The 12,040-nt window shown below is 43.0% G+C and overlaps 1 protein-coding gene across 1 annotated transcript in view; it reads right to left on the minus strand.

Moving 5' to 3' along the window:
* The window catches only part of EML5 (EMAP like 5), a 1,453,541-nt gene that overhangs the window by 249,479 nt on the left and 1,192,022 nt on the right, over positions 1–12,040 (minus strand). The gene's annotated exons all lie outside the window — the stretch shown is intronic.

Here is a 12,040-nt window from a genome sequence, read left to right on the forward strand (position 1 = left end):
AGAAAGCTCTTAAAGAGCTTCATTGGCTCCCAGTAGCGGCAAGAGTGCAGTTCAAGGCCATGTGCATTGTGCACAAATCTTTTCACCGCACTGGCACAGCAATCCTGCACCCTATAGCTACACCTTACGTACCGTCCAGAGCCTTACGCTCTAGTTCCTTGCAACTGGTAACCACCACCAAAATCAACAAAGCCCGCTGGGGTGGCCGATCCTTCTCTCATACCGCGGCCAGGCTTTGGAACTCCCTCCCCCTTTCCCTTCGAGAAATCAACAACCTCCTGTCCTTCAGAAAGGCTTTAAAAACGTACCTGTTTGCAAAGATGCGCTGATCTCCCATGAACTCGCCACCTGTTTTCAGTCTAAAGCGCTGCGAGGCCTCCGGGTAGTTACCCGCTATATAAGTGCAATTTCCATTCCATTCCACAGTAGTAGAGCTTCGTAAGATCTACAAAGGTCTAGTTAGACTATATAGTTTGTGATGCTACAGTAACACTAGACCCAGTGAGTGCTATTCAAGCTGCGCTGCACATTGCTAAATTAGTCAAGTTACTATTAACATAATAATGGGTAAGGTTCCCACCAGAATGGAAGAAATTCCGTTCTGGATTGCACAGAAAATAATTCCACTTGAAGCAGTATTTCGTCATACAGAACACCAAGATAGACATAGAATTCTCACAATGTGCCTACCCTTGGGGATGGTTCCCCTGGTAGATGAATGTGCCACTTGGGGCACAGTTTTTGCTTCAATATGTACCATCACGCATGGTACACCATCCATAGTTGTTTTGCCTGAAGTGCTAAAGCAGAGTCAAAATGAATATGGGGCTGCCCCTGCCCTGGAATTTGTGATGAGTTTTATTGGCAATTATGCCACAGTTGCCTCAATAATTTTAAGCAACATTAAAGGGGAAGCAGCAGCTTTGACAGTACGCCAATGCCTCACACAGGTTCAGTTTGTGGATCAGGAGCGCAAACTACCAGATATTAGAAGCCGATACATTTATAGCTCAAGCTAATTTGGGGGCTTGACCGAATATACAACAACTGAAGAGCAATGCTCACCAGGATAACTCGATACAGGCAACAGAGTTTTCAAAAAAATGCTGGAATAAACAAACAAATTAAAAGAAATATTAAAGTCACAGGGTGGATCACTGCAGCCGGAGTTCTCTGAAAAATGCTTTCATTTGCATAACCATGAAACAATTAAACAGCCTGATAGGTATTAGTATACTGATACATGTCCTTCTTATTCCGTTTAGGAAACAACTGAAAAACGCTTGCAGAGAGGAGGAGGATCAGATCACAGATCAGAAGAGTGTGTGAAACCGAAAATGGACTGAATGCTCACCTGACATCAAAAAGGAACGGAAACTACCACAAGAGAAGCCACAATTCAAGAAGAAGGTGGCAGTTATTTCCCTTAAGTATGCCACCCATATTGAGGATGATACTACAGAACAAGGAGTGGGCGTAAACTCTGCTAGACAGTATGGCAGAAGTCATGCTAATTCACCAGAATCTCCAAGAGTTTCTAATGGCAAGAGCAACTAATAATTTTGTTCAAGTGGAAACACTAAATCAGAGAGACATGAAATTGAGGAGGATATACCCCGCACCATTAAAGTCCTTTTTTGGGAAAAATTTACTCTAAAATATGGCAGGGGGGATTGTCCACCCGAGTTAGTTAGAAAAGTCCCACTTGGGAAAGGCATAATACTGTGCGTCTCCGTCCTCATTCCTGAAGGAATTAAACATGTGTATGTTATGGAGTGGGTCCTTGCACAAGCCCCAGGATTATACCGCAATCATGTAGGCCGGGATCAAGAATCACCTTAGTGAGTGGCCAGCTGCCAGCCAAGATGGCAGCATCCTGAATGAGCTCCACTGCTGTTAGATTAAATCCCCCGCAATCTGTACACTAATCCGTGCCTACCTTCTGCTTTGAAGGTGTTTACCTGCGGGTCCCTGGCAACCAGCTGAGGGCTTGATGGAATCCGAATCCTCACGCGTGGCTGCAGATGTGGGGGTGTTGTACTTGGCCCATTTTCCGGAAATCTTTCGCTTTCACCCCACCTATTTGAGGATGTCTCCCCCATGGTAGAGAAATGTATAGGCCATGTGTGGTGTGAGATGCCATGGTAAATGTAATGCAATGGTGTGCGCACCTATAATTCCCCCATCATAAAAATGTACCCTGGTAACCTGCTGCGTTTAAAATGGATGCCATGGCTGTGTGTTGTGCCACCTGACTGTGGTGGGTTAGCAGTCTAGTTGTTCGGTTCCCAGCCATCCCAGCTTTTGGAGGGAAAGCCTGGCACCCAGGGTCCTCTACTCCTCCCCCTGAGCCAGTTAGAACCAGTTTCCCCAGACGCTTCCAAAAGCTTCTGGCACTGTCTGGTAGGTGGGGTGAGGGGAGTACAAGTAGGGGGGCTGTGCCACCATGTGCTCAGTCAGAGCGTGGACTTGAGAGAGAGGGGACCTGCTGCCAGGGGGTGCCGCCGCATGGGCCTGTGTGCTGGCCCCTGAGCCCATCTGCACCCGTCCCCTGTCCACAGGGCCAGTGAGAGTCCGCTGCTAGAGTACAGGCTGCTGTACCAGGAGAAGTGCCACGCTATAGGGGATGATGGTTCCAAGGAGCTGCTGTCCTGTACTGATGAGTACCCACTGGCTGCTGACCTGGCCTAGCACTGCCTGCCTGCTCTCCTGCCCTAGCCCTCTTGAGCGCTACACCTGCACCCTGACTGCTCCCTAACGCCTGAAAGAGAAGAGCGCTTGATCTGACCGTTAAGGAGCACCTTGGACTGCGCCCAGAAGGAGGTGGGGAGCGCTACAACTGACCCTATCTGGCCTGCTGACTAGCTCTGGGTGAGTGCAGCGCTATATTTCAAGTGCCGGAGGGGAGGAGCTACTGCCAGCAGCACTGTGCTACAAGAGCACTAGATTTTAAGTGACTGGGCTCTGCTTCGGAGTGCTGCCAGCCCAGCTGCCTGCTGCCTTGCGCCTATCTAGCGCCCTTCTTCATGACCCAAGGGAGGTGAGCCCAAGAGAGCTGGGAAGTTGAAGATATCGCGGGAGCCTACCCCGCGTCACTGCCGCCTCTTAACACTTTGAAAGCCCGCAGATGCTCACCCCGCAATTTACTACCCTGCGCGGGTGCCCCCCCTGCCTTATTGTCACCACCATGCGTATTAGTGGCCTTTGAGTATGTTAACATTAAGCGGGTGCCTACTCCGCATTGGGAGAACTGCCGCTTTATTGTAGCCCCCGCGTGTGTGTGCAGCGCGTTATATCCAAGTGTAGTGTAGTTCCTATAATCCCAGTAGGCTCTGCGCATTGCAATAACATAAACAGCAGTGTAGACGTAGGACTGAGGTCATCTAGGTCTCTACTGACTATGTTAGACTTAATTAGTTTTGCCAGCTAGCTCAGAGGTCGCTAGAAACTTTCTTGAATGAACAGGGAGGGGTTAACTTCCCTGATTCAGACAAGAAGGGATTAGCTTCTGACAACCATATAACATGACAACTTTGCTCCCCCAGAATGAGGAGTATATCTCCAGAGTCGTGTGAAAAGAATAGACAGCTATTTTACTCAGTCAATCGTGCATGCTTAATTTCACCAGGGTGCAGAGAAATAGAGAGACGGGCGTTTTCAATAAAAGGTGTTATTTTATTGAGCAGTCTTCTTTCTCATGCAAGAGAAATGAATTGCCGCAATTGCAATACTTATCATGAAGTAACGTGCGTACAGTAAAAGGAGTATTATGAAATAATACTGTAAAAGCATTGATATGGTTTCTTAGCCATATGATACTTTAAAACTTTTAAAATATTTACATACATAAAAACATTGACTAACGAACTCAACTGGTGCTTCTAAGATACGCCTACCCCAGTGTACCTGAACTAAGCCTAATACGTGGGAAGGAGTAAGTAATTTGCAGTTTTAAGTTAAGTTGGGTTTTTGCCAAGAATCTGAATCAAGAATTCTCTTCAAGGTTTGAATCAGCTCCGTACCTTGGTTATAGAATGAAGGAGGTCTTGTATCTCGTTCTCAGGACTCGATCTCCCAGTAACCTGCTAGGGTGACTGGAAACACCGGAGCTGGATTTCTCGGCGTGAGAAAAGGCAGCTTTTTTCCCGGTGTGTCAAAGGGAGGGACGGCTTCCTTCGGCTCTTGCATCAGCTGGGCTTCGGATAAGTAGATAGCCGCTCTGCTCCACACCACTGTGTGTTGCTTAAGGCAAGTGTTGGTATATTTATACCTGGAAGGTGTCGTGTCTGACGTAAGGTTGGACATAAGACGTCAATAAAAGATGTCACTACGAACGGGCCGTTCTTTTACTGGCCGCAGGAGTTCCATGACAAATCAAAACAAAGGCATGGGGAATTCCCAGATTGCTGGAGGTTTGGTTTGTTGAAAGAACTCGTTGTGCTCTCTAGGAGTCTAAGGAAGTAGCCTTGCCGTATTTGGGCTGCATGGGCTATGACTAAATATGGGTATGACTCTTATGCCTTTATAAGGACAGGATTTATTATAACCATATAAGAGTATAAATCTGGAATATTTAATTAGGGTCCTAGATACATTCACAAAATACTAAGCAATATATAAACATATAGGTATGCATGTGTTTTCCAGCCCACCCCAAAATACAATGGATGCATTTGAAATGGTATAGATACACGAAAATGAGTATTATACTGTACGCTTTCAAGCAGAGTTATCATTCAGGAAATGCAAATATAAATATTGGCTGAATGAATTGCGAAAATTACATTTATGAAATGGCTCTGAATGCAGAAAAAAGGTCGAGACCATTTCATCACATAGTTATACAAGATTGTACATATGCTAGAGGCTGATTCAAAATATTGTCTCTAGAGTCTCTAAAAGTAGAAGTTCTGTTCTCTAAGAATAGTTCTACTTTAACCCCTTCGATGCGTGTGACAAGGTCAACTCGTCATGGGCGTTACCTGCGCTGTGCGGGTGACGAGTTGACCTGTCACGTAACGCAGGATTTTTGAAATCTCAGCACTCAGCGGGAAAACCGCTAGCGCGCATGCGGTTAAGCAGAGTACCATGTGCCAAAAAATGGTAAATATTTTGGAAATTTGGGAAAAATAATTTCGTTCTCGGGAAGGGAGAAAAAAAATAGTTCCACTGTTTTTTTAGAGTTCAGTTTATCAAAACTGAAGGCCGAATTCAGAGTTCAGGGAACGCTGTGAGCTCGCTTTTTCAAATATTATGCTCGTTGGTAGGGGAGAACATTACTTCTGATAGGCCGGCAAAAAAGGCGTCTACAACAGTAGGTGAAAGTTGGGCCAACTCCGAAAAGGTGGAAATAGTGCATATGTGCGATGCATTGCCATCATCGATGTCAGGATCAGCAATGTTCACAGAAGGTTGTACCTGTGTGGTGCCGCTTTCACCTCATATCTCACCGCCACCTAATCGTAATGGTGAAGTCTCAACGAATGCCGTCATCAGAATAGGTAGCTGCTGGGGACAACACGTTGCATGAGTCGTTACAGGACAAAGCAAAGCAAAGCATCGATATCCATCGGTACTGCTGATGGTAGTGTAAGACAAACGTCCATCACGCATTCTTCTCCGCATAGCAGACATCGAAGCACAGGTAAGATGCAATTTTGCCAAATTGGTCTGAATGAAAGAAACCAGGTAGTATTCAGATCTCTTAGCCAGGCCAATCCGAGGACTTTAGTGATACGTTCTCGGTATCGTATTGCTAGGATCGTTTCTTCCATCGTAGCCAGAGTTTTGTCTGTGACTTGGCTTGCCATATCGGAGCAGAAGGAACAAAAATAAAATTCCTGCTACGAGTCCCAAAATAAGAGGCAGGCCACCGAAGAGCGAATGCACACAATTCGGGAAGATGCCAAGAGCTGCTTTCGAAGGGTGTTAGTAGTCCTGGTATCTGACATGTTTAAGATTTGACTTAACATTTCTACGAAATGCATGGGGCAATTTGTCGATAATAGGGTATGTATCTCTGCCGCTGTCCTTGCAACTTGCAGTTCATACGTCTCTTTGGACGAGGTTAAAGGTACAGTTGTCTGTAAAAGAATAAACTTCATTCTGCTTAAAGTATCAATTCAAATAGAAGAGATATTCACATAAGGCCTTATTGCCGCCTCCATGTCTGGATTGCTGTTTGGATACAATACTTGCATACAGCAAATGACCCTGGACGTTACAGTTATGAGATAGGGTTTTCCTGGCCCCATGCCACAGCAGCTGTGGTCACTTATTAGAACGTAGCTACCGTTGGATAGTTGTCTGAAAAATGGCTCTATCTGTGTAGTAGGGGTGCCCTGCAGATGACATGAAAGGTTGCTTGATGAACCTTCGCAGGCCCCATGCAAGTTAATATGACCCTATTCCTGAACAACTCAACTCAACACGCAAAGAGAAATTTTTAGTGTGCCGCACCTCTCTGCTGGCCTTAGGCCCGCCCGTCTCCATTGTCTGTCCGATGCAGAGCTATTAGCTCTTATGGTGTGCACTACCACCGCTCCTGTTGCTCCCAAGAAACAATTGTTAACAAAAACAATGACATTTCCACCCACTGTGGATTGCACCACCAGAGATCAAATAATGCAAGTGTCAATAAAGAATGTCCAAGAATTATTGTCAAGTTAATACCTTGACACAGGAGAGTACTGCTCAGTGATTTTTTACAATTATTACCACTAAGAAATACTTAAATTTTCCCTTCACTGTAACATTTGTGTGTATAAGTTAAATTCCAGGTCGATTTGATGTATCCTTTACCCAACCTTTCATACAGGCCTGCTGGTATATATTTTTGGCAATATTGAAACTGAAAAGTTGCTATCGGGATTGAAATGGTGCCATGTATTATCCATTCAATGACAGGTCTTTCTGACATTGTCAATGGTAATGTCGTGAGTTTTTCAATGCTCAGTATCGTATAGTCTGCTCCTTTTTGTGCCAAACCGATTTGTTTATCAGTAAGGTTAACCCCTTCGATGCGGATGACAAAGCCAGCTCGTCATGGGCGTTACCTGCGCTGCGCGCATGACGAGCTGGCTTTGTCACGAAACCCGCGATTTTCAAATTTCAGCGCGCAGCGGGAAAACCCGCTAGCGCGCATGCGGTTAATGATAGAAAATAATGACGTTTTGTTGATTAAACGCCATGGCACATAGCCTGAACGCAGGTTTTGCAACGTCCAGCATAGCTGTACAATAGATTGTAATTGGGACTGGCCATGTTGTAACATTAGCATGTCCTGCTCTATTATATCAATAGCAGATGATACAATGTTGTAGAGTGAATAGATTCTGGAGGACAGAGTCGTTAACCCATTGTTCACTACAGATAGTGATTTCTCCAAATTAATACGATCAATTTCCCTTTTTTTTCTGCAGTTTCAATTTGTTTTAATTTCCAAGCTTCATTATAAGCTGCGTATATACCGGCGTATATGAAACGTTTTTGACGTTGTTTGCGAGGTCCCATTATGAAATCTCGCAAATCAGCACCTTCTTTAAGTAAAGTTAAGTGTTGCTTAATTTCGGGAAGTGTGGATTTCTGTAGCCAGTCAAGGCATAGTTTTCCTACACTATATGTTGTAACTATCCCTGGATGTTGTCTCTGGGAATATCTAGGGTCTGGCCTTTTCTGTTTGAACCCCTGTATTTTGTTCAGGAATCTATTTTGACAGTAATTTGTGTCTATGGGCCAGATCAACCATTTTTTCCAATCAGGGATTGTTCTGTTTTGTTTTAAAATATAGGACATATATATATTAGACACGTCTAACCCCTCATCTGTAGTGGTGTTTCTATCAGGCATAGGCTTTGGTATAGACGGGTTATTTAAATCTTTTATCTTGGCTATACCCACACATGTTGTTTGTTGAATGGTATCATTCAGGAATAGTGTTTGTTCTGGGATTATGCAGGCTCTGAATAATGCTTCTAGACCTTGTACCTGCCATTCTTTTGTACCCCGGATGGTTTTTGTTTCAATGTTGCTTTTCCAAAACTCAAAACCAAATGTAGACATTTTATCATAACATTTTTCAGAATAAATCAATTTAGTATTTGTCAACATGTTTTTCATTCCTGTCTTATTTAACATTTTGAAATAAAACGTTTCTGGATCAGTGTAATCAAACCCTGAAAAGTATGGGAATTTTTCATGAAATGTTTTTGAACTGCCTATTGGCGGAGTTGGACAATGTTCCCATTGATTATAAGTAAAAACATTTCTAGGATTTGCAGACTTATGCAGATAATGATGACCATAGTGGTTGTAACAATACATTTCTTCATAATTCGATGAACCCTGTAAATAATGTTCTGTAAATTTTGCTGACATTTCTAAATCTGACATCATATTATTAATATTTTCAAAGTCCCAATCATCAGAGAAAGAACTTGGTGTCACAAAGTCACTTAATGAAATCTTGAATTGGTGTGGATATTTCAAGAGCTCTACCGGGCCATAGATTTCATAGTCAGTTCTGTCCCACGCTATACCACCAGGTATAGGCTTTGCTGTGATTTTCACTGATGATAGTTCTCTTTTCTCTATGTGAGAGGATCTGTGTGGTTTCAGGACCAAGTTGATGTTCTGACTTGCTGTGTCCATTGTACTGTAATAAATGTACCCAAAATTAAAACTAAGATTAGCCAAAGTAGTAGGATAAGTACACCTAACAAAATCCATAGTTCAGTCCAAGGGGAATCAGTTATGTTTTTTGAGTTGATGAAAAAGCTCTGTAATCTTCTTTTCGAAAGTTTTTGTTGCTGGCTTGTCCCCATGTTCACTTGGATCATCGGAAAAATCATCAAAGTTGATAAAGTAGCCAGATGCAGTTCTGCCAATTGGTGGGATTACTTCCGGATTTCCATTGATCATTGCATTTTCTCTTGTTACATTTGTATAGTCCAAGGCTACATCGTTGTAGACTGGTGTTTCTTCATGAACTGTTGCAATTTAGGTTTCAAGAAGCACAAGTTCCATGGTTTTGTTGCATAGTCCTTTTTTATTCACTGATGGTTTATCGAAAGTGATTAATCTCTCAGTTTGAACCTCTTGGATTGTAGCAAGATTTGGTCTTCTGCTACTTCTTGGGAGTCCACTGGGCCTACTACTTATTATTGGCCACATGATTGTGGTTTCACCAGGTCGTTGGATACAACTCTGTTCTCCTTTTTACCAGCAAGTGGCGGTAGTACTACTGATCTTGTTCAGCTGACAGCTAAGACAGGTACTGCTTTTCTGTAAGAAGGCCCAAATTCCTTCTTCACCGCGATCTTTTCTCTGACCAGATCCCCAATCTTTGGAATCCAGACAGGTCTTGCTGGGACAGGTGGTTCTTCAGTGGTTGTTGGCTTAGACTTTATGTTACTTAGACTTTTTCTTGTTTCATTCAAGTCCTGTAAAACAGCCAAACGATCTTTGATATCAAAGGTTTTTTCTTCCACCACTGAAGTTTGACAATCTAAATCCTGGATTTTCATTCTAGTGCCGAACAATAGTTCGTATGGAGTGAAACCCTTTAAAGAATTTCTTGGCAGATTGTTAAGACTACGTTGGACTCGTGTTAGATGTTAGACACACCCATCACCCAAACCTAATACCCTCGCTGTTATAGATTGCTTTATGTCACGGTTTTTTCTTTCCACAACCGCATTTCCCTCAGGATGGAAGGGAGAAGAGTAACCACAATGCAATGCCCATGCTGGTCATGGCTTCTTTATAAGCTCGAGAGCTAAACGCAGGACCATTGTCAGAATGTAGCATGCCAATTGCGTATGTGCCGATAAAGACTCGCAAATCTTTTATAACAGTTCTGGCGTCAGCCGAGCGCTGGGGCCACATCCAAATGAATCTCGTCTTAATAATTATGGGACCACATTTGTCCGGTCGGACGTCTGCGCATAGATAGCCTGATGCCGTCTAATAGTGGTGTCTGGGCTGGTGCCTGGTCCGGTTCACAACTGCGATCTCTGTTGCAGTCCTCACAATTCATTGCAAATTTGTAAATTTCTACGCTCATCCCCGGCCACCAGTATTGTGATTGTAATTCTATCAGAGATTTCAGGATCTCTTGGTGCCTCAGACCCAATCCCATGTGTGCTTCTTGTATCAAGAAGATTCTCTGGTTCGTGTTTGGAATTACTCTATCACCCACTCCAGGGATTCGAGCAAACAGAACGGAGTTCGCATCAATTATGTATGTATTATTGAGTGGATAGTTGAGAGGTAATGCTGCATAGTCGCCTTTTAATGAGGATTTTACTGCCAGCATGGTTTATCCATCTATTTGTTTTTCTGAACTCTTTTTAGTGGCTACGGAAGCCGGTTGACCAGCTGCCGCTGTGGCTCTATCAGCCAATGAATTCCCTGCAACGTGAACGCCATCACGTTGATGACTCAGTGTATATATCACGTGAGTCTTTTGTAGTTCTTTCTGCAAAAGAACTACTTGTTCCCGTAGCTTTTTATGCTTAATTGTGGCACCTGTGTCATCCTTGTAACCGTTTTGAATCCAAGTCTGCATGCTCTTATTGTAAGACTAGACGCAGTAATGTGAATCGCACACTATCAGTGTGGGGAATTCGCGATCAGCATTTTCAAGCTCCATCTTTAGAGATCTTATTTCAGCTCGCTGAGCTGTACAGTTTCTGAATGATTCGGTTTTAGTGACCATTGGTCTGAATTTACCTAAGCGCCACCGACCTTTAACAATCGCGCACGCGTTATTGTAAATTTGCTTTTCCACAACAAAATGTTGTGCAAATCTGTCTATGTAGATTACACAGGTGTACTGTTCAAGAGGCAGAATTTCGATTGGCAGAGGATATTCATATTCGTATTCTAGATTTTCTAATTTTTTCATTTTTGGCTCAAAAGCGTGTTTCATGTCTTCTGCAGCAAGAGAATTTTCCCATTGTATCCATTTTGGATCTAATACCACCTCATTTGGAATGCGAGGTCTTGTTACTGCCTCAAGTGCTGATACCTCTGTTAAAACAGATATGCTCTTGCCTTGGGCTAGGGCTCTTTCTTTTGCTACAGCAGTTTGAACCGCTGTCAGAATTTTTTCTGTAGAACTGAATTTCATTTCAGCTTGTGTGTACAAATGTGATTTGTAAGCTATTGGTACCGTTTCTCCCTCATTAGAGGTCAGGTATGTGAATCCGCATCTTCCTGGGATGACTCCGATTACAAGGTTGCGTTCGTTTGCGCGTGTTTGCAGCTTTGTTTCAGTTAACATGTCTGTCTGTAATGATCTCAAAATTTCTGTGTGTTTTTGAGTCCAATTAATTGGTTTGAAATCAGGTTTTATTAATTCGTAGAGAGGTTTAACCCTCTCTGCATAATTTAGAATGTATGTTCTTCCGAAGTTCAGGAAACCTAGTATTGATTGTAAATTCTTCAGACTTTTAGGTGCTTGGAGTACTGCCCATTTCTCTAAGAAATTGTCTGCTAGGCTTTTGCCTTCACTTGATAATTCATATCCTAAAAATAGGACAGTTAGATGGGCTATTCTTGACTTTTTAAAGTTGAATTTGTAACCTTCCGATGCGAACCTAAGTATTATGGTGTTCACTCTTTTTAAGTGACTCTCCAGGTCATCGTCTGTAAGATAGATGTCATCGACATAGGATAATGCCTCATCATCATGCATTTGTAGTAATTCTGTTAACCTTGCTGAGAATAATCCTGGGCTATTCTTGAATCCCTGTGGGAGTCGACAAAATTGTTTTTGCGACCCCATTATTGAGAAAGCGGTCACATACCTGCTTTCAGGTGCAATGTTTTGACAGAAGAATCCATTAGAGATATCTAATGTTGTTTTATATTTTTTGCACACGATGTTATTCATTAGTGCTGCACTGTATGAGTTTTGGACTGCAAAAGTTTTACAGCAGGAGTTTAGATGTCTGTAGTCCAAAACTAGGCAATATGAATCATCTGGCTTGGAGACTGGAAACAAAGGATTGTTCATTTGTGAGGTGCATGTTTCAAT

Source organism: Lissotriton vulgaris, chromosome 9, assembly GCF_964263255.1.
Source record: "Lissotriton vulgaris chromosome 9, aLisVul1.2, whole genome shotgun sequence".
Classification (NCBI taxonomy): Eukaryota; Metazoa; Chordata; class Amphibia; order Caudata; family Salamandridae; genus Lissotriton; species Lissotriton vulgaris.